Source organism: Eulemur rufifrons, chromosome 16 (genome assembly GCF_041146395.1).
Source record: "Eulemur rufifrons isolate Redbay chromosome 16, OSU_ERuf_1, whole genome shotgun sequence".
NCBI classification, from domain to species: Eukaryota; Metazoa; Chordata; class Mammalia; order Primates; family Lemuridae; genus Eulemur; species Eulemur rufifrons.
Genome location: NC_090998.1, coordinates 25,033,085 through 25,056,725, shown reverse-complemented (window position 1 = coordinate 25,056,725; position 23,641 = coordinate 25,033,085). Strand labels below are relative to the sequence as shown.

Here is a 23,641-nt window from a genome sequence, read left to right as displayed (position 1 = left end):
ATCCATCAGTTCTATAAATTCAACATAAGTTGAACAACTGCATTATGTACTGCATGTTTAGACAAATATTCTTAATATGCAGTAATTCATGTTTGGGGAAAATTACTCAATTATGGGTCAGCTATTTCAGAAATAGAGAAGCTAAGCCCTGCTACACCATAATCTACTGTGAATATTATGTAAGGATCTCATAAACTTCCAAGAAGCTAGAGATGTTTGTTTAATAGTTAAGAAAGGGGTTATGAAATCTTCTTTCAGTTTTGCCAAGGGATCCAAACTTTCTAACTTTGCAGATAAAGGGACTTACCATGTGCTGGGCTTTTGGTGCTTGTTTTTCAAGGGGTCAGATTCTTCGGGACAGTGAAGTGGATGCTATATTGCTGCACCCAGACCCTCTTTTCAGGGCCAGTGCATCCAATCCCAGCTGCTGACGGCTCACAGGGAAGGTCCTCAGCCAGCTGCAGGACCTCACTCAAAGTGATGCCCCCAGCAGAGGTGACCAGCTGCCAACAACTGGCTGATAGAGAAATACGAAGGTCCAGCCCCTTGCCTCAACTGGGGACAACTCTGGAGGGCCCTCCCGAGCACCCCATAGAAGCAGCTGGGGCCTCACTTGCAACTGCACCTGCCAGTCAGCGTCTCCTCTGCCCCACCTTGCCTTCTTCCTTCCTTACAGGTGTTTCTACTGAGAACTTGCCCCCCAAATCCTTCAGCACCCAACTCCTGGTCTCAGAGTCTGCTTCTAGTGAACCTAATTTAAGACAGGCAGCAATTGCCTAAGTAGAGCATTATCTTCTAAATTGTGCTGAGGAAGTCACACTCCTGCAGAGGTCCTAGAAAGGCTGATAACTGTCTTTGAAAATACTTGTCATACAGCCATTCAGTTTAAAAAACTACCAATCTTTGATAACCAGCTCAGATCACTTTCCGAACACTCACCCAGCCCGGTCAACAGGGACAGGAGTTAAATCACACACAGGAGCACTACAAGTCCATAGGTAAGGTCAGCGAGACCTAGCAAGGGTAGCCATTAGCATGTCACAACATCATGTGGCATTGTTGCCACCAGAGCAAAGGAGGCCAGAGCCGGGGTTCCCAGCCTTAACCATCAGGGTGCGGCCATCCACACAACACACACTTGCTTTCTAACCTCGAATCCTAGCAAATCCTCATTCTAAAACTACCCAGAGAGGACAGTTCACACCTAAGTATGAAACTGAGCACTGAACACTTTCTTCACAACATTCCAAGCTTGTGTCAATAACAACAGGGAACAATTCCTGGAGCTGATAGATTATTCATGACTTTGTGTTTTTACTGCATCCTCAAGAAAGCAGATGGCAGACAGGCCAGGGCAGGAATCAGGAGCTACTGCTACTGTCTGCCTGTACTGTCTTGCCTTGGGGGCAGCACCATCTTCCAGAAGACCCCAGGAAACTGCCTAGTATCCATACAGCTTCCAGTCTAGCTTATGGCACAGGGACGGCATTACAGCTGTCACAGGATTGGAATTCAGAGGAAAAGCGGGTGCCTGTGCAGTGTCTATATCTTATCACCAGAGGTTTGGGTTCAGAATGTCAAAAAATGTAGATAATGTACTTCATATGAAAACTCAACTCAAAAATCACACTGCTGCTTAATGTTTTACTGCATCTCACACATTATCTCCTTTGACCCTTAAAGCCCTTCTTATAAGAGCTGGGCTGGCATTATTATATCAGTCGTATAACTGGCTAAGTGACTTGCCCAGCATCATGCAGCCAATCGACGTAGGGGTCAGATTGCCACATTATTGGTTCAGGGTTCTTTCCTATAAAAATCTGCCGATTTGCAATTCGTCTACACATTTCTTCAGGCTTCTGTACAAAGCTCCTAAAACTTGGTTCCCTCCTCCTTTCTTTTTTTTTTTTTATTGTACAATGTAGCACTTTTTAAAGTTTCTTTTTAATTGTTATCAGTATATAGTAGTTGTATATATTTATAGGGTACATGTGAGGTTTTGATACAGACACACTATGTGAATTAATCAAATCAGGGTAATTGGGGTATCCATCACCTCAGGCATCGATCATTTCTTTGCACTAGGAACATTTCAGTTTTACTCTTCTATTTTAAAGCATAACCTATTGTTGATTGTAGTCACTTTGACGTGCTATCAAATATTGTTCATTCTATCTAACTACCTGACTTCCACCTTCAAACTACAGATTGGTATTTCCTAGGCACAAGGTCCTGACAAATCCCTGTCAAAGGTTTCTCTCTCTCTCTCTCAATGACCCTAAACAATCCAGACCCTCTGCTGATGCACACCACAACTTCTGAAGTGCAGAGGAGAGGCTAAGGGGATCAAATATGACTCCCGCAGTCAATGTCTCTGAATAGTCTGGTTCCTTTTAGGCACATGCACCAAGGGAGGGGGTGGAGAAGAAAAAGCTTTAAACAGCTCACCTATTTCTTAGACACAGCAATGGTTCCTAGGAAAGCCTTCTATTTCTGGTCAATAGGTTTCACCTACTGTTATTTGAGGCACTTGGAGCATTTTACTCCCGCCAAGTTGGCATTTTGTTTCTGCAATGCAAAAACGCTTGGACTGAAGAGATCAGATGGGGATTTTCGTGCTTTCAGGAACACAAGCAAGCATCTCCCTGCCTCAGGTAGTTGCATTACAGCTTGTGGGAGTGCTAATGAGAGCTAATTACTCTATTTACTCCATCAGCCAACCAGCCAGCAACTAGAAGTGCCTGGTAAACTGGCTGGGTTCTCATATGTACTATCCGGGCTTTGTTTCAAAGGGCTGCTGCCAAAATGATTTGAAGGGATCAGCACAGGGCTGCCCAACTGGATTGCTATCTCAGGATCACAAAGTGTATTCTTTAGACCTTTGTACCCGGCCAATTAATAGTCGGTCAGTACCAATTTTATTTGTCCATCCTCTCCTCACCATTCTCACTGCCACCACCTCTGCCCCCAAATGTCCACTTTGGCTGCAAATTAAGAAATCAAGCAACAGGCTTGGGATTTTAGGAAAGTAATTTCCTACTAACTATTAAAACTGAGTGTGGCATTTTATTAATACAATGCCCTGCACTCGCTTTGCAATAGTCACAAGATTTGTGCAACAGTTCACTCACTCTGACCCTTGAACTCTAGATATCAAGGGAACCTAGAAATCATGTAAATTCCATGTACACTGACACTTAACTGTATCCATGTTGTAGGTGAAGCATATATACATGGCATCAATTATACTAAAACTCTAATTTATACAATTTTACATAAATTATATAAAAAAGTTGTTCCCATCCTTACCTATTTCTACCAAAGGGGGACAAATGGAAAAAATATAGGGCAAGGGATCTAAAATTCCCAGAACAGGAGCAAGAATGTTAGTTATTAACCCAATAAAGCCCCATCCACATTAACATAACCTTTCCCATATTCCAATACTAAGTTGATTTATTGTTGAAAATGCAATCATGGCTTCAGGAACAAAAAAAACCAGGAAAGTCCAAGACAGAGTTTAAAGAAGATTCCCAAAGGGTGTCTACCTTTTAACTCCATAGAAAAAAGATGGCGTTGCATTATAATATAATTCTAAGTTAGAGCATTTATAGTAATTACTACTTGTAATTACTTGGCTCAACTTATTAAAATGGAAAGGCTTGAATAAACAAACAATATAAGTTAAATGGCAAGACAACTTCATGTTGCAATTCTTTAGGCAAAAATGATTTAATAATATCATGGAGATCTTTTTATGTGGGTAAGAAGGTCTGGCATAAGGACCAATCCTAACCTCACTTTTAAATGGCATGAACAATGAAAATATACTTAGCAATTTTTCTCCTCTGAATTATTTAGCAACTTCGTCTTTTCTCATAATTTTCTATAGTCTTCTTTTTTTTTTTTTTTTAAGGCTGCTCTGTTACCTGAATGTTTATGAAGCATGGACAAGTAACAACTCCACGAATGATGCCAAAAATCTCAACTATGTGTAAAAGAATGACTGGGTTGTTGCTCTTCAAGAGAGCTGTCCGTGTTTTTTACATGAACGCATAGACAAAACATGTTTTATTCTGCCTGTGAGTACAGTCCTAAGCTGGGGATTCATCACGAAATTCTAAGCAGTATTTCAGGAAAGCAGATGACTTACCCACAACAGAAAAGAAAATCTACTGAACTGAAAAATAAAGTCAGAAGAAGTGTTCCTGGTATTTAAATGTAAGTGATATTTACTAAACTTTCCCAAGTCCAAGCAGATTTACCAGCAATTCTGAAATTTTTAAACGAAAAAAGAACAGTAGCATTTTCAGCTTTGAGACTAGGACACAATCATTACTGAGCTCCTACAGTGAATGAGCCAGCAACTGTGCTCGATATCTTACATATATGACCTCAACTTAATCTTTCTAGTACAGTCATCCCTCAGTATCCATCCATAGGGAACTGGTTCCAGGATACCCCAGCACCACCACCACCAAAATCCACACATGCTCAAGTCCCCTGTGTAAAATGGCGTAGAATTTGCATATAACCTACACACACCCTCACATCCTCTTACACTTTACATCGTCTCTGGATTACGTATAATACCTATATTGATACAATGTAAATGCTACGTAGTTATTACACTGTATTTTTTATTTGTATTTTTTTATTGTTGGATTGTTACTTTTTATGTGGTTTTTTTTTTTTTAACATTTTCAATCTGCTGTTGGTTGAATCCACAGATGCGGAACCCACAGATATGGAGGGTTTACTGTATTCCTACAAGGCAGATGTTGTTATTTCCATTTTACAGATGAGAAAACCAGGACTCAGGCTGGGTAAGTAACAAAGTCACAATGTTAAGATACCACTATGTTGGGGTTCTATCCAAGATATATCTGACTCCAAAACCTGAAACTGTCGGTGCCACCCTCTGCCTACTATAGCACCACCAAGAAATTACAACCAGCACCTTCACTTATGGAATTGTTTCATAAGTAGAGTGGATCAGCCCTGGAGTCAGAAGCTCTAGATTTTAATGATGCTTCTATTGAGTAGTGGTTTCCTCCAAATTAATGGAGATGAAGACAGTATTTAATCTCATAATGTTGAGGTGAGAAGCATCTATAAAAGCCCGGTGAAAGGGCTTTGCAAAACAGCTGAGTGCGAGGTAAGCACTAGTTGCTACCTCCCTCCTTCAAGCTATGCTTAGTGCAGCTGGTGAGCTGCAGGGCTCTGGGCTCCTATGAGTCTGCTCACAGGGCAGGGAGGAAGAGCCTGGATGAAGCTGAGCAGAGCCTAGAGCCTCAGAGAGCAAAACAGAAGGGGTGATAATTAGATGGGACTTGGCCACAGTCTTTGCTCTCTTTACCTTCTCGTGGCCTAAACAAATACCTAACACAACTCCGTGCTGGGCAGAGCTACCTCTGGCTCAGTAAGCTGCAGGTCCCAATTACTCAGCCACTTCAAGGATCTATGGGAGCCCCTGCCTTCAGGAAGCTCATTTCTACACTAAGGGAAAGGAAATTAAAAACCAAAGCAAACAAACAAGCATTGGTCCAGGAAGAGCCTCATCTTTTCTCATCAACCTTCCCTATTCTCTGTCTCTCTCACACACACAGAGATGTGAAAGCTTTTTCCATGATACGTAGTGGATGCCCATAAGCACTTGAGGCCCATGTATCCTCATTAGGAAACTCTGCGGTAGTCCACTTTGGAATATAATTTTGAACACTGATTATTCAGAATAGTGACTTCCAGAGCAGAAAGGGTTAATTTTAGTAAGATTTAGAAAGTTGAAAATCCCAGGTGGAAAAGAAAACCAATAAAAATTTTAAACCTCTATATCACTACATAAAATTTTAAACCTCTATATCATTAAAAACAAAATTAAAAGACAATCCAAATAAATTAGGAAAAAAAACTAAGTGAAAATATTTGCAACAACTATGATAGAGGATTAATTGAAATGCAAGAACTAGAGTTTACAGCAAATGAGAAAAATACTAATTCTCAATAAATAAAATGGGCACAGTACATGAGCAGTTTGATAAATAAGAAATACAGCCAGCAGTCATATAAACATGTTTGATCTCACTAAGAGCAAATAATAAAAAGAAAAAATAACTTTTCTTCTAAAAAGTTATCAAATATTATTAAAAAGAGAACATCACTCTGCTAATGGGAGCAAAAATTAGTAGAAGCTTTTGGGCAATTGATAGCAACACTGATCAAAACATCCACACACATACAAACTCTTTGGTTTTACTTCTGGTCGTCCATTGCAAGGATGGGAATGACCTCCAATACAGGAAACAGCTGACTGCACAGATGCTCATTACAATTGAAAACAGGCTATATGCTTCACCATGGGATTAAATAAATCATGAAATAGTCCCCACAGATGGAATATTTTTACAGTCCTTAGAAATAGCTACAGATATTTTTGCAGTATGAGTAAATACAAATAAAACAATGTTCAGTTAAAAAAAAAAAAAAAAAAAAGTGCGACATTGGCCAGGCGCAGTGGCTCACACCTATAATCCTAGCACTTTGGGAGGCCAAGGCAGAAGGAGGCTTGATTGAGCCCAGGGGTTTGAGGTTGCAGTGAGGTACGATGAAATCACTGGACTGTAGCCCAGGTGACAAGGTGAGACTCTGTCTCAAAAAAAAAAAAAAAAAAAAAAATAGTGGGACATAAACTTATATACTCAGAATATTTCAACTATGGGAAAAATATATGAATAGAAAACGTGGAAGGAAACACACCAAAGGTAGGTAGTTATACCTTCATGTGGGAAGATTACTGATGACTTTGTCTTTTTAACTGTGTGTATTTTTCCTGTACTAAATCTTCTATAAGGTACTTTTTTAATTACAAAAAAATGTAAATAACAATTTCAAGTGTAAATCCACACTACACAATAGATGGAAATCCAACAGCTCTCCACCCCACTCACACAGACAGGCAGGTGAGGCCGTAAGTGAGGGGAAAACTGCTTTGTTTTAAATCTAGGCTAGAAACAACAGGAGGCTTCTTGATGTGAAAACAAAAACTTCTCCTGTCCCACACATCGAAACATATTTTGGGAATTCACTAACCAAAACATTTTCCATCTGAGGATTTAAACCCGCACACCAAAATTATCTCCACAAAGCAAACTAGTTAGGCAAGCAGGAAGTTTACTAGGAACACCCTAAAAACTAATAATTGTTTTTACAGCTCTGATAAATCCATGCCAGCTCAGGGCAGTACACAGTGTAACATAAACAATCTCCAGTGACTGTGTCACCATTCTGAGCAGGAGAGCATGAGATCCTCACATCAGGCTTTCCACTGGGGAGAACCACAGATGCTGCAGAAATGAAGTCTTTTGAGGTTCGCCTTTCAAGGGCTGATTTTGTAGTCTTTGAGGTGGTTTTCTCAGAGTAACAGCTAACTATGCCAAATTCTTTGCATTCATTATGTCGTTTCATCTTCACAACCCTCCCTACCATGCAGGGTTTTCTCAGCCTCAGCACTATTGACATTCTGGGCCAGATAATTTTTGTGCGGGAGGGTGGGGGTACTGTCCTGTGCATCGTGGGATAGTTAGCCACATTCCTGGACTCTACTCACCAAATGCTAGTGGCATTTGCACCCCCAGGTGACAAAAAATGTCCCCTGACATTGCCAAAGGACTCCTACAGGTCAAAAATCACCTCAGTCAAAACCACTGCTACAAAAGCATGTATTATTATTGCCCACCTTTGACCAAGGAGATAAGGGAAACACAGTTACAGGCCCATCTAACTCTAGAGGCCAAGATGCACAACTCCATGCTACATTCATGCCAGGTAGGAAGCCCAGCTCAGAGTATAACTGATTCCATCTTTTCTACTTGGGTCATCTCTGCATCCCCACAGAGTTTGGTGTAGGCCTCAATGCATGTTGGTTAAAGGAGCCATTACTCTCATCATTTATTTATTGAATTCCTACTAGGTAGTAGGTCCTATCGACAAAGGTGTAGTCAATAAGACAAACCCAGAGAGCCATTTGGAGAGTCAGTTTGGGAGAAAATTCTGTTTTCTCATCTGTAAAATGGAGATAACGCTAGTACCTACCCTTGTCATTAACTGAGATGGTGCAAATAAAGTTCCTATCACAAAGTACAATTTCAAAAAAACAACTAGATGCCAAATACGTGGCATTAAATAGGCACAGGCAATGGAAGAGTCACAGCACCTCAAAATCACTGGGCTCCACTGAAGACAACCTCGACTTACCACCCACTTGGTACTTGAGCATTTAAAATCCAAAAATTTGATTACCTAATTCCTGCAAAGTTCTTGGGCTGAGCTCTGCCTTAGACTCTCAGCAAAGTTTTCCTGGTGAACTGCTTTCACGTGGGCCTGGAGGAAAGAGGCAGGGGTGAGCCAAGAGCAGAGGAGCACTAGGGAAAACAGAAAGGTTTAGTGGACTTAGAGCACTCCAGCGGTTGGAGCCTGGGTCCTCTGCACAGGGGGCAGGGAGAAACAAGCTTGGAGAATGAGGTCAAAATCAGGCAAGGTCATCTGGTGACACAGTGGTGACAATAGCTGGGTAAGACCTAAGAAATATCTCTCCTAAAAAAGCAACCAAAGGCTGCTACAAAGCATATACCCAACTTACATTATGAACAGAGAACTTAACTTCTCAGACTAACAGATCAGCCATCGGATTGCGTCACAGCATTCCCTGGTAACAGACAGATACTTGCTTTCAACTTACACAAGTGAAAGTGAAGACTTTGCTAGAACAAGGAGTCAATCTGCCTCAAAAGTAAACTGACACCTTTTTCTCCCCATGTCCAATCCATCCTGCTCTCTTAGACACCAGCAAAGCACAAGGGAACAAGAGCCCAGAGCAGCCAGATCTTCTCTTTTTTAAATCTTTATTTCATTAGGTGAATTTCAGTAAGTGAAACCTCTCCAGCCAATTGTGGACTAAAATTTCCTAAATATTGTGTAGGCTAAATCAAACCTGTCTCCACAGTCTCCATCCCAGGAGCACTAGTATGAGAATGTGCTGTAAGCCACAGCTCACAGGAGGTCAAAGAAAGCTTTGGAGTAGGCACGGTGGTACCAAATTTATTTGGAAAATCTGCCTGGCAGTAAGATGCAGAATGAAGAGAAGGGACTAACTGCAGGGTCTATATCAGAGATGATGGGGATGTGAACCAAGGCAATAGGAGAGGAAACACAGAAGGGTTCAAAAAATACCTGAAAGTCAAAAATGACTATACTGAAAGCCAGAAGACAGTCCCTAGGATACCACCCACTAACTTGATGCATTGCAAACTTTGATAATGAAGCTGAGACTTGAAGACCAAAAAGGGAAACTCAGACTTTAAAGCGAGATCTTTGATCCTGAGAAGCAGGGCCATCTTCGTGGACCTGTGACCTGGGCAGTGACACAGGACCCTATGCTCAGAAAGGATGCACACTTGGTTTAATGCTCTGTCACCATCTGGACAATCTTAATAATTTTAACTCTGAACTTGTGAAATGAGATCTAATTGGACAATGGAGCCCTCATGTGAGCAGAGAGCCGCGTAATACACACAGCCAACATCCCTGGCCGCCCCATTCACAGTGTTTGCAATGCCCTGTGAGCACAGAATGCCAGCGAACTCCCCACACATGGGAGTTCAGCAAGACTCTAAGCCAAGCGCAAGGTAAGTGTGTTACAGATGCAACTGAGTGAGTGAGTGAGTGAGTGAGTGCTCACAGCTCCAAGAAGCTATGCCTTCCATTTGAACCAGAACTTGCTGTGCACGTAAAAATGTCTTGCTAAGAAACACTAACGACCAAGGAACCCTATCATATCCTCTCTTACTCATGTCATTTCCCTGTATTAGCTAACCACTTCTGCTAAAAATGACACCATAGAAGGAAAAAGACAGGACAACTCATAGTTTCTTCTTTTAGTACTTTCTTACCAATCTGTAAGTCAAAGGTATAGTGTTGATACAACGTGTGCATGCCAAGAAGTGAAATAAAAGTACATAAGTTAGTTTTGTGCAGTGTTTCTACTGTTTTAGTACAAACAATATACATATATGCATGTACAAACTACAAAATACAAATGCTGGGATTTCAGCAATTCTGCATACAACTTCTAGGCTCTTATATTTGCATTTAAAACCAGCACTGCACAAAACAAAGATGAACTGTAAAATTCATGCTGATAATTGCCATTTTAATTTTTAAAATTTAATTTCTACACTTAATTCATGCTATAATTTTAATTTTTAATTTTTCTTCACTTAGAATGACATTAGTTTGCAAATAAACACAAGTCAAGAGAGAGAGACTGTAGAACAAAGGAAAAAGCATTATCTTTTAGTACCTTTAACGCACTTTTTTGCTGCTTTTTGAATAAGTAGTCACAGATTTTCATTTTGCACTGGGCTCCTCAAATTATGTAGCTGGCTCTGCTGAGAACCACTGAATTCAAGAATATTACACCTATCTAAAGATCTACACAGACTTGGATAAGCCTTTACCGACATCTTTCAAAGCAACCTCCAAAAGACCCACCAATGGACTGATGAGGTGGTGATTTTTAGTACGACACTCTTAATTACTGCATTTCTTCCATCTTTTTCTCCCATCCCCTGATATCATTACCACAAGGAACCTGCTGAAACGCCACAACCCAGTGTCTTTTCAGCTAAAGATCTTTCTAGAAATAATTAAACTGAAGACTAAAGACAACCTTTCAGGTGTAGCATTTAATCCCAGGCCTCTCTGCTGAACAACTCCTTTCCACAGAGTATCTCCCGGTGCCTCAGCGGTTCTGTTTTAACCAAACCCTGGCTGTGGCTCCAGAACCAGGTTGTTCTCACCCCTCACAGTGCTCAGGGTTCCCCAGGAAGTTGGTCTGTGAACCATTAAGTCTGGTTGCCTAAAAATTCCTCCTTCGAATACAGTCAAGTTTTCCTTTGTCTAATTTCATTCTCCTGTTTTACTTTCCACTTCAGTAAATTAACTTCCTGCCTGGAGACACATCCTGGCAAATGTGTCAGTTTGTATTGTTTAGATGAGAGACTTCTGTCATTCTTCAAATTTCTCCCGCATAATAATCCCCACAGCCAGCCTCTCAGGAGCCTGAGTTAACTGTCTGTGCATTTCCTTTCACTGCTTCCTGCTCTACAGAGAAGTGCAGACCTCCTGCAGTGAACTCGCTCAACTCTCACCCCTTCAGACCACATCTTTCCATTTCCCCCCATCCTTTCTTCCATCCCAGCTGAGGATGGGTTCTTATGGAACTCAAGGCTAACCCACCACCTTCCTCCGGATTTTGAGTCTATCCCTGTCCTTCTCCCCTAGACCTTGCACTCACTCCTTCCTGCCCTTAGATTCTCTAACATCATCCTCTCCACCTGCACCCTCCTCAAACCCAAGCTGTCTACCATCTCTCTCAGGTCAATTCCTTGAAAGGATGAACTCACTGGGCCACCTGCCGCTCATTCCCTCTCATGTAGTCCTCAATTTTTTGCACTTTAGATGCCACCTCTGCCGTGCTACTAAAACTGCTCTCTCCAAGTTCACGAACTGACCTGGCAGCTGGACCAGGGGCTGCCTCTCACACCCACCCTTGGGATGAGAGGCTGCAACGGATGGCAGGGCCAGTCCACTCATGTCAGGTGTGCTTCTTCCCTTGGCCACATTTCTCCTCCACTTCTCTATGTCTTTTAATAACTTTTCTTCTGCCCGACCATTTCTAAATGTCCAAAGTTCCCTAAAGACAGTGTGCGTGCTTCTCTTTTTATTCTACATGCTCTTGTTTGGAGACTTCATCTGTCTTCACTCTTTATGTAACTGCCCTATAGGGATGATCCAGAAATCTAGGATTTTGCCTAAACTCCAAATCTAAATTTCTAAATTCTTGCCACACATATTTATGAGGATAATACTAACAGTTCTTAATGGCTTTGAATGTGCCAAGTACACCAGAGGCAGGACTATGAAGTGGCTGAAGATACTGGCCCTGGAGCTCTACCTGCCTGAGTTTAAATCCCAAGTCCACGGCCGGGCGCGGTGGCTCACACCTGTAATCCTAGCACTCTGGGAGGCCGAGGCGGGTGGATCGCTCGAGGTCAGGAGTTCGAGACCAGCCTGAGCAAGAGCGAGACCTCATCCTCTACTAAAAATAGAAAGAAATTATCTGGCCAACTAAAAATATATATACAAAAAATTAGCCGGGCATGGTGGCGCATGCCTGTCGTCCCAGCTACTCGGGAGGCTGAGGCAGTAGGATCGCTTGAGCCCAGGAGTTTGAGGTTGCTGTGAGCTAGGCTGATGCCACAGCACTCACTCTAGCCCGGGCAACAGAGTGAGACTCTGTCTCAAAAAAAAAAAAAAAAAAAAAAAGAGTAATGTAAAATAGACAATACTATAAAAAAAAAAAAAAAAGCCCCTTCATCCTCCCACCATCCTAATCCCAATCCTCATAAGTCACCCATTTAGCAGTTCTCCCTGCACTGACAAATGTAAACATATGCATGTGCTTGGTTCTTTTCTTAAAATATATATATTAGACATCTGTACAAGTCAGTATATTCTTTTCAATCTTTTTAACAGCTAACTAGTACTCTTAATCTGCTTTTTATTATGCTTATGGGTAAGGCATGCCATCCCTTTTCCGCCCCCACCTCCTGGATATGAATACTCTTAAGGGTAAAGATGACGTTGTGTTTGTTCTTACATCTCCGAGAAGACCTTGTTCCAAGGCTCAGAATTGCTTAACCAAATGTTCAATGAAATAATAACAACGATATCTGTCACCAATCCAGTGCATGTTGTGTGCCAGGAAAACAGCTGTTAGTGTTTCACCAGCATAGTTAATCCTCATCACTACCCAATTATTCCCATCTCACCGAAGACTTAACCAAAATCACACGGCTGATAAGAACAAGGGATTCTAATCCACATTTGTCTGATTCAGAAGCCCACACTCTCCGTCCTTATGCTGCAGCTGATGAAGTTTTCATAAGGGCACCCTTGCTTTCTCAGTCAAAGGTGGAAACAGAAGAGTTCCAAGCATCCTGGTTTGGGGCAGGCGGGATGAGGACAAGAGACAGGAGTGGAGATGGATGAGGAGATGGAGGGGAGTGATTGCAGCTGTAAAGCTAATCTACCACTCAGCCATCTCATCTGTGCTTACTGAGAACCTCTCAGGAGACACAGTTGAATTCTTGCCTCCTCCCTCAAGGCTCCCTACTACACTCTCCTTCAACCACCATTTGTTTAAAACCCACTATGTGTGTGCCAAAATATGCCATTATTAGTTCTGTTAATAATTTCTAATCCTCACAAAAATTCTGTGACACACATATCAGTACTACCATTTTACAGATGGGAAAACTGAGACCCAGAGAGGTTTCATTACTTGCCAATATTAGACTGTAATCGACAGCAAAGTTAGGACTCAAGGATCTGTGTGGCTCCAGAGTCCTACCCTTCTTTCCTCATATAGAATAATGCCTTTTAATTCTTGCAGAACAGATGAACTATGATTTTTTAAAATTTAGAGTCAGTTAAGATCACATTTGGCTGTAAGAGATCCAATCTCTGTGGTTTAACCAAATTTTATTTTTACTTTATGTTTCTCACATAAAGCCAAGAAATGGGAGGACGAGGTCTGGTACAGCAGTTCCAAAATGCCGTCAGCTTCCCTGCCTCCTTCTAACTTTCCACGCGGTCACCCTTAATCTTCAAGCTTCTTGTCTTTGGTCACAAGATGGCTGGTCCACTTTCTCCAGGGAGAAAGAAGCAGTACACAGAGCAGAAGACCTACCAGGCAAGCTCAGAGAGGCTGTCCAGCTACTTACATCTCATTGGCCAAGACTACCACACTCGGACACCCCCCAGCTGCAAGGGATTGGGGAAATCAAGCACTTTTAACTGGCCATGTTGGTAAATTAAACAAAATGGGTTCAGCTGTAGAGAAGTAGCAGGTGGGACGGATACTGGGTGATGTGGCGTGCAAGTCATCCTTGAGCATCCAAGTACTCCAGGTGGAGAAAAACAATACGAGAGACTTAATTCTGCGCTTAGTCGCTTTCCCGGCCGTGCAAAGTCACATATTGATGGAGGTGGAGGATGGAAGAACCTGAAAGTTTGACAAAAGCATCCAGGCAGCTGATCCAGAGGAAAAACACCGAGACCCAGGTGACTTCACACAAATGGTCCTGGCAGATTCACAAGTTCAACCAGAGTGTTTCCTCCGAGTTGTCACTGTTTCCCGTCCTCCCTCTCACTTCCCAAGGTTAATTTAGAGGAGAACCTACAAGCTCATTTGACTTTTCCATCATTCATAAGAAAAAATAGAGCGTGTTCAAATTCCAATTCAAACAAAATACAATTCTCTACTCTGTGTTGGTATAAGAATCAGTGTCTTTACAGGAAGATAATGGTTGTAGGGACATCATTTATGCAACTGCAGCCACATTGCCACGTTATTAGATGAAGAAAGCAGGCCACAGAGTTTCATCCTTGTTTTAACTGTCTTCCAAATAAAGTAAATACAATAAACTTTCCTCAAAAAACTCATACAGCTCTGTGGTGGTGAGATAACATCTGTGCAAAGTACCACAGGCGGAGAGAAGAGTGACAAAGTGCCAGCAACAGGGCCTCAGTGAGCTGGATCCTAGGCACAGACACTGAAGATAACAGGCACATTTAGTGATATGGTACTGTATTAGCTTCTATGTATCACATTCATGCTGTGAAACAGTTTCTACTCTTCCCAATAGGCCTAGCTAGTTCTTTCCAAGAACCACCTTGCTTGCCTAAAGAATTTGGCCACTTCTTGAGAGTTCAACTTTTATTCTTTAAAAAAAAAAGATAGCTACTTCTTTAGAAATAGAATTGCCACTGAAAACAGCCTCTTTTTAGTCTTTCTTTCACCAAGTGAAATTAAGTTTGCCCTGTTAACAAAGACACACACACACACACACACACACACACAAAAGAATGAGCACTCCTGCTCTCCAGAACTTGCATTCTGTTTTTATGTCAAATGCTTGATTTCCCTAAATTAAAGGAGGTAAAAAATACCCAGACCTACTCTGGAGTCCAGAGGGTGTCCATAAAATCTAGAGTCAGCCCCAAACATTATAGCACTTGATCTTCTCCCTACATGGTCTATATCTGAGACGTGACCCTTCGCCAGAATGACTGACGCTCAGCGCAATTTGAGTTTGTACAATTCCTTCGGTCACAGGCATTTTTAGTTCTACCACTGTACAGAAACCACCAAATGATCTTTCTATTCTGAATTCATTACATTTGCCAGCAAAAACAAGGATGTTGCATGTGGTCCAGTCAAAATGTGAGTCCCATCAAGTTCCTGGGAGACACATAACCAAAGATCACAAATTGTGACGATAAGCCCACCTGAACCAGAGTCCAAATCTACATTTCAGAAATAGAAATTCTTCAACCGGTATAGACGAGTACACATTTAACTTGGACTCTCCACTCTTCCCCAAAACTGACTAACAACAAGTGTGCAAGCTTAAAACTCTTAGAAGGTCTTTTTTTTTTTTTTTTTTTTAATCTAAAATCCAGTTGTTCAGTGTTTTAGTTCCTTCAAAGTGGAAAAAAGTCAAGAAACTCTCACCACCTGGCTTTCTGAAACATCATCTGACACCAAACTATTAAGCATCAATAATTATTACATTTAAAATGAAGAGTGTAAAAGAAATAGAAGATTCTTTGTATTTTATAGCGTGGGTTAATTCACTTTAGTTTTTTAAAGCCACAATGTCCATTTAATAAAGCATCAATATTTGCGGCGGTGATGTATGTGACAAAAGCTGTAGGGTTTTTTACTGGGAAGAAGGTTCTGACATGCACAGCAATGAATTTAAGAAACAAATGACAAAACAAACTACAGATGCAGGGAACTACACAAGCCCTGAGCAGTTTTTGGACAGTGTCAGTTTTTAGACAATTTGATGGCTGATTTCATTGTGAAATTATCAACCTTTAGCTGAACGGAAATGCTAGCCAGGGGACAGACACTTTGTTCCCTTTAGTTCCAAACAACATCATGTATTAAAATGTGATGGTAACCTTAATAGCTTTGAATCTCATATTTAAACCCATCTGTTTGACAAAAGCAAAAACAATAATTATGGTTCCCTGAAAGATTTCACAATTAGCTGCTCAACTGTGATTTGATTCTTAATTTCAGAACTAATAAGACTTTCTAGGGAAATCTCTGGAAATGAAACTCATTATGCAATACTTCCTGCCTATGTTTTTACCTTGAAGTGACATTTCTTTAATAAAGAATCAAGACACAGACCCAAACATGAATGGATATGCATTCATTAATTCACTCTTTCATTCACTGTTTTGAAAAGGTAATTCGAACCAGGCTAGAGACATGTAATAACATCTTTGTAAAGACAGAATGCTGACTGAGGTCTTCTCTCAGTTAAAAGTTCGACAATTGTGCTGTTTGGGATATAGGTACTTTTAAACATGGTAGATAAAAAGCTCAAAAAGTTAATTTTAATGTAACAAATTATCAATATAATCTAAGTTAACTTGCAAAAATACAAATATTTCATGAATATGAAAAACAGGTTTTAAGACAGGTCGGCTAATGGAGAGAAAAATGACCTTGATCTATCTCCTGCTGGTACAGTGAGTGACAAAAATACTACATAAACAGTTAACTAACTCTTCCTAGATGAACTTGTTCCCAAAAAATGTCTATGATACCTTTGAAACTAGGCACTATTGATCTGGAACTACACAGTGTGTCCTGGATTTCAAGTCAACATTTATCCAGTAAGGCCAGAGGACTCTAATTTTTAAAGTAGCCATGCCATTGGAAATATGATAGTTGTTGGTTGAAAAGACTTTAACCAAAACCTGATCCCACTTTTCTCAATAACTCAAACATCTTAAGTGTTGTTCTTTAAAAATGTCATGTTTTACTATACCACATCTGCCTCATAAACATGGACCAAGAGAAATATTCGTTCAAATTAAATATGTAAAATTACTGCTATAAAACTATGAATTAAATTTAAAGCTTTTATACATTCAAGTCCCTAAGCCAGAACTAGTTTCTTGGAAAGAAAGTCCAAATCTGAATTTGGGACATTAGGATAACATCCCAAAGATACTTTACTTAATTGTTTGGTTTTTGCAACTTCATCTTTTGGTATTACAAGTTGCAGAACACTATCAGCTTAGGCTACAGCAAGCCTAGGAATTTGCCCACAGGAATTCCATATCTCTTTCTTACTGAAAAGTACACTGGAAAGTACAGTATGTTTTACTTACTTCCCATAGAACATAAAAAAGATTTGTTCACCATTATTGCAGAGCCATTTGCAATTTCTGTGTCTTAGCCCAAAACACAAACCAAAATTAAAATGTTCTGGTCTTTCCAGTAAAGCACATTCTCCCTTTTCAAAAAGCCTGCTCTTTATCCACCCTGTGTTAGTTAATTGTTTTCAGGAGGTAAGAACAATACAGACCCAGGTGTTAAATGAGCAACTGCAAAACAAAAACTTCTTTCTAGCACTGAAACCTAATTCTCATCTGGCTAGAAAGATAGATAACCCCATCTATAAAGTCCTCTACCACATTTCCTGACTTGGGTTTATTATATGTAATGTTGTGGCTTCTTTCTTTCCCCATCTCCTGGAAATGCCCTTTCATTCAGATCTGGGATGTGGATTTTGACTCACAATGAAGTCCACTGGCATTTCCTCCAGCCCTGGCAACAGAAAGATCCTCACTGCTGAGAAGGAACTGAGAGGTGAAAGAAAGGGGAAACTTGACTCAGGCGTCTCAGCTCATACATTTTTTTTTTCTGTTCCCCTCCCCACCCCCCAAAAAGCCTTAACGCACTGATAAGCAAGAGTTCTGAATCAGTGTATGGAGTTAATTTTTTCCCCCCAGAAAATCAATCACACCCAGTTAGTGACCTGGGCGCACACAAAATCCCCAAGCAGGAAAAAGAAAGGGTTTGAAACAGGAAACAAACACAAATCAGAATTATATTCTTCCACTTCTCATCCTCCCAACAGGCAATTGCTTTCTCTAAATACCAAACGTGGACGTTTAAGTTCTCTTTCTGTTGCTCTCTGCAGTTCTTATTGAAAGCAAGGATTTGTTTTGGTCCCACATGTTGAAAAACTCACGTCCCTGTAATTAAGAGTTTGTATGCCACGCCTTCCACCACATTTCCCTGTGAAAACTCCCTTCTCTAAAAATCATCCCTGAAAACGCAACTACCAGCCCCTCAAGCAGCCACAGGAAACAGATCTGAAGATTCCCGCAGTCTTCCTAACCTAACCCCTCCAGATCACTAAAGGGATCCTCGGTTAAAACATAAGAGTGAAGAAGAGTTGGCGTTTTAGAAGTGTGCCCCTAAGAGCCCAGTTTTCCCAGAAGCTCATAATTCATACACCCCTATTGAATTTCTCACATCCTGACTGGACTATATAAAAGGATATTTGACGTTGCTATGAGAATAACGCTGATATTATTTTACTGAATATATAATAGGCCACGGGGGGGGGCTTTTAAAATATAGAACTTTTTTTCTTTCAAAGAGCATAATTTTCGAGTCGATGATTCATAAAATTTTTGTGGCATTTTAAAATCACCCTCCCAACACACACACACACACACACACACACACACACTGGTTGAGGTTCTCAAGTATTATTGGAAGGCTAGCGTCTGGGGGTCTAAGGACACAGACGAGACCTTACGTGTGCAATCATCCTGGAGGTAGCTTTCACATATAAGGTAGTTCGGAGCCCCAGGAGTTAAGCCCTACCCCTACCTACCCCCCCCCCCAAAAGTGCCCGTTCCCACTGGGAAATGGGAGACAGTTGGGAAAGGAAATCCACCCGGGGAAGACGAGGAGCAGCTGCAACCACACAACGGTGCCACTACCCTCCAGTCACCGAGTGGAGCAAAACGCCCTTACCTGGGGGGTGGAGAGCCACCGGCGCTAGTTCCAAAAGTTCTGGTCCTCCCTCCCTCGGAGTTCAAAGCCCCAGCACTCCGGCCCCGCCGCAGGCTCTCCGCACTCGGGTCCTCTCCGGTGCCTTCCCCACCCTGCCTGCCCTACACCATGTCAGGAATCCGGGCAGGCACCGCGCTGGGAGCTGACATCACTCCCAGTTCCAGGTACCTCCCCCTCCCACCGTCGCCTTCTCTCCTCCCTCCCTGCAGGAATTAGCCAAAGAGAGTTGGCAAGGGGGCGGGGTCGGCGGCGCCTGTGCGCCCGCGGATTGGGCCCCGCCAAAGTCACTCACAGGAGTCAACTAATTTTATACATTCCTCGCTGTGTGAGCCTAGGGCTGGAAGTGGGTGTTGATGGAAAAAAAATGCTGCCTTTCCTGCTATCTCTGAAGAGAGCAGATAATGCGATGGGAGAGAACCTAGCGGATCGGGTTTTTAAAACTTTTCCTGGTGTATTTACTCTATATTCCGGGTCAGAAATGAAACTAACTCCCCGACCCCCCTTTTTAATGGGAAACAATTGCCTCTGTGTCACCGGCAAGTCCGAGCCGGCGGCGCGTGGTGGAGAAAATGGCTAGCTTTAAAGCCATGCAAATAAAGGAAAACGTCAGCTCACCCTTCTGCCCTTTCATCCTGGGACTGCTGGGTGTTCCCTTAGGCAGGGAATCGAGAACTTCAAAAGCACTTGGGGAAGATTTGGAAGAGAATCCTAGAAACGGAGACCCAGCTCTGAATTGTTAACTGGTGGCGTTCTCTACCATGTGGCTGCTTTTGCTTTTAGCGATGAAAATCACACAAGTTTCCTAGGCAAATAAAATGGAATCTCTGGAGCAAGAAAAATTACTATTTACCTTTTTAAAGACCTTAGGGCTGCTGTTTTAAGCACAACTGAAGGAGGGTGGGGGAGACCTCACAACTGAGTTCAACAAACCACGTGAGAATAATTACTGTTGAATAGAACCAATTGCAGGGGTTGAGCTATCAATTAAAAATTAACTAACATTTGCCCTTGACAGATATTTTGCTATATAATCCCTTTGGCTGACAGAAGAGAAAGAGTCTCAGAAGATGGTTATTTCAATTTCCCTGATATCTGATCCAAGACAGAACTGAATGGTGAAAGCAGGTTTATTTATGAGATATAGGTAGCATATTATCCATCATCTTCTAGAAATACAATGAATTGATCATTAACTTTCTGTTGGTTTTTATTGTTTGCTTTTTGATTTATGACATGTCATACATTTCACTGTTCTGCCAAAAACTGTAGAGGGATGCACAGAGTTCAGCATTTTGTTTTGTTTAATCCTCACAACCATCCTGTAAATTGAGTGTTCTTGGCCCAATTTTAACATAGGGAATCAAAGGCTCAAGTAAATTATTACAGGTCACCCCGAACTGGGATTGAAATCAAGGTCTATTTGACTCCAAAGCCATTTTTCTCTTTCTATATCCAAAGTATTGACTGTCTATGATCTACACTCTTTCAAACACCATAATGTCCAAGAAAACCCACAGGCTCAGGCCTCTGCTCTCACAGACCTGCTTTATATTATTACTGTCATGGTTACTTATCACACCTACACTATTCCAAACTCCTAACTTGTATTTCTGACTCCAGTTTCCCCCAGCTCTGTTTCTTTCTCTGCACCACTACCAGATGAGTTTTCTAAGACATTTGGCTTTATCATCAACATCTTCCCCTCTAAATCAGGTCCCCTTTCCCCTGCAATGCTTAGCTAGCTATTTAAAACTCTTCCCAATCTAGCTATTTACCTTTCCCACCTTATCTCTCACTTCACCCCTGGGAACCCCTCTGCTGTAGTCAAACAGGTCTACTCACAGATCTCTTGGCTCTCACCTCTTGGCCCAACTGGAATCCCCACTCTTCTGGGTGTAAAGTTCCACCCTTCTCTCATAGGCTAATTAAATTAAAGTCCTCATCCTCTGCCAAGACCTAGCTGTGTGCTACAGCAGACAGAAAAAGGACTTGGGGTTCTTGGCCCAATTCTGGGCAAGTCACTAAAATATCCATCCACATAACCCTAGCTCCCTCCTTCCCTAAAATGAGGCTGACAATACCTATGTCAAAGGTTGTTGTAAGGACTATTGAGACTGTGCAGATGTGGAAACATGGGTTATTTGTGTCCAGTTAAGTACTTTTCCTGACTTCCCAAACTCTAAAAAGCAAGTTTTATGCTTAATACCTCTTTGTATTTTTCACACCCAAGGAAAGGGCTCAATAAAAACATAGGGTGCCAGAAAATAGATCATTCTGTCGCTTTTATTCCCCTTCCGTTCCTTAAATGCACGCGATCCCCAAATAATCTCAGCCAAAAACTTCAACTATCTCTTCTTGTTCTTTTTCTCTCTCTCTCTTTTTATGCTTTGGCCAGAGTCCTTCCTACCATTCATTCAACTACCTCTACCTCTCTCAGATAACTTCTGGATCAACAACTTAACCTCTCTTAGCCACTCATCCTTCCCTCTCCCTCAGTCAGGGACACACTGTCAGTGTCTGTTGCCTGCCTTGCTCCCCACATGCCTTCCAACAGTGGCTGTGTGGCTACCAGCCATTCCTCCAGTCACAGGCGAGCTGCACCCAGGCTCACATTCTTCCAAAACTACAGCCAGCCACAGGAGAGGGGGGAGGGACTGTCCCACCCCCACAAGGATGGCAGGATAGAATAACAGGAAGTTGCCTCCCATCCCTCTGCAGCTGGAGTGATAACAGCTGCCACCAGAGTCCAGAAAACAAAGGACTCAAGAGGAAAACAGAAAACAGGCCAGGTCTGGAGCAGTAGTGTTCAAACCAAGGGTCACACAGAGTGGGTGAGATTTCAGGCTCCTTCACCCCTCCCTTTCACCAGAGTTACAGCGCTTATCTGTTCTACATTTGGGCTCCACCACAATATTTTTTTGAAGAGAATCAAACACTTAAATAAACATAGCGAAACCACTGGCTTTGGGTATCTTGGGGAAACTCCAAAGGATCAGGATATGGCAGCAGAAGCAAGACAAGATGCCTGAAGAGCAGGTACCCAGAACTTACCCACTACCCTGGATCCAAGCTGGCTTAATAGAAATGCACATTTATGACACCTGTGGTTTCAACACTAATTAGCGCTGGGTCTAGATCTCTATTTTCTGCCTACTTATTCCTATAATCAGCCTTACCTTTGGTACCTGTGAGTTTTGCCAAATACTGTTACTATTGGAGGATGGGGGGAAGAGACACTGAAGTAGGAGAAAACCTACAGAAAATAACAAAGTAGAAGTTGAAATTGACCCTAAAGGTCATCTGATGCAAGCACCTATTCGGATGCAAGAACGCCTTCTACAGCATTCCTGGCAGGTAGCTTCCAGCCCCTGCTTTGTTGTACCTGGCAACAAGGAGCAGACAAGCCAAGAAAGCAGCCCACCACTAAAGATCTTTCTCCTATCAAGCTGGATCTTGCTTTACTGACCTTTTCCCCCAAAGACCTCTGTCTCCTGTCTCATTTTATCCTCACAAACATCCTGTAAGGTGAGTGTTATTAGCACATTTTAACATACAGAGCCAAAGGCTCAGCAATGTTGTGTAAGTAAATTACTCTAGAACACCCAGAACTGGGATTGAAACCAAGGTCTATTTGACTACAAAGCTATTTTTCTTTCTATATCTAAAGCACTGATTGTCCACAATTTACATTTTTTTACCTCTGCCCTCTGGAGTAACAGAGAACACACTTTTTGTTCCCCCATCCTCAGTTTTTGTTTAGATGCGGATACCAGGAAAGGCTCACCAGACTCATCAAGTTCATGTCCTTTGCCTGTGTGGTCTTTACAGGCTTCCAGGTGCAGGTCTCTATAGCACAGCTGACCCAAAAACACGAGTGACTCCCCTTTTACCAAGGAACAAAACCCAAACCCTCTTGACTGGCATCCAACTTACCTTTCTGAACATATTTTCCGCTCTTCTTCATGTGCCCACACTGTGCAAACTGAATTACTTTGCACCCATCTTCCCTAATAGTGTGTCCTCAGTTACTAATGATTTTTTCCCATTTCTACTAAAATCCACCTCACAGGGTGTTGCAAGGATTTGATGAGATGTCATATGCAAGATGACAGAACACCTTGCCTGACACATCATAGGTCGTAAGTAAACATATTTCCCTTTTTCTTATGACATAAGACAGTTGTACTATTATTTTAATGGATGGCTTATGGTCCTCCCTGGCTATAAGTTCCTCACAGTCCTTGGGAACAGGACGCTAATTTGTTTCATCTTTACAGCCTTTATGGAATCTAGAACCATGTTTTGTCCTATAGACAGTCATTAAAAATTCGCTGAATGAATGAATGAATGCCATCTTTTGCTTTAAACTCCTAACCTGCTAGGAGCTAGGTCTTCAGAAGTTCAGGAATAACTTAACCAGACTGATGACAAAGGATCTGGGTGCCTCCGATTGTTCTCATCCCAGTCACATTGCCAAACACAGAACGGGTTAAACACGTGTTATGAATCATGAACCCAAATCCAAATGAAACAAGCTTAGCTTTAGAATTTCTTCTAAAGGAAATTGCTGCTTATTCTGTCTGATTATAAGCGTGGCATTGGTGATAATCCAGACAGTAT

At 41.7% G+C, this 23,641-nt stretch overlaps 1 protein-coding gene across 5 annotated transcripts in view; it reads right to left on the bottom strand.

The window, feature by feature from the left end:
- The window catches only part of PPFIBP1 (PPFIA binding protein 1), a 160,028-nt gene extending 140,866 nt beyond the window's left edge, over positions 1-19,162 (bottom strand). For all 5 annotated transcript variants that reach the window (XM_069489969.1, XM_069489970.1, XM_069489971.1 and 2 more), the window contains exon 1: positions 18,983-19,162. The gene's annotated coding sequence lies outside the window, so the exon portion shown is untranslated. The remainder of the gene's footprint in view (positions 1-18,982) is intronic.
- Between the last annotated feature and the right edge of the window lie 4,479 nt (positions 19,163-23,641).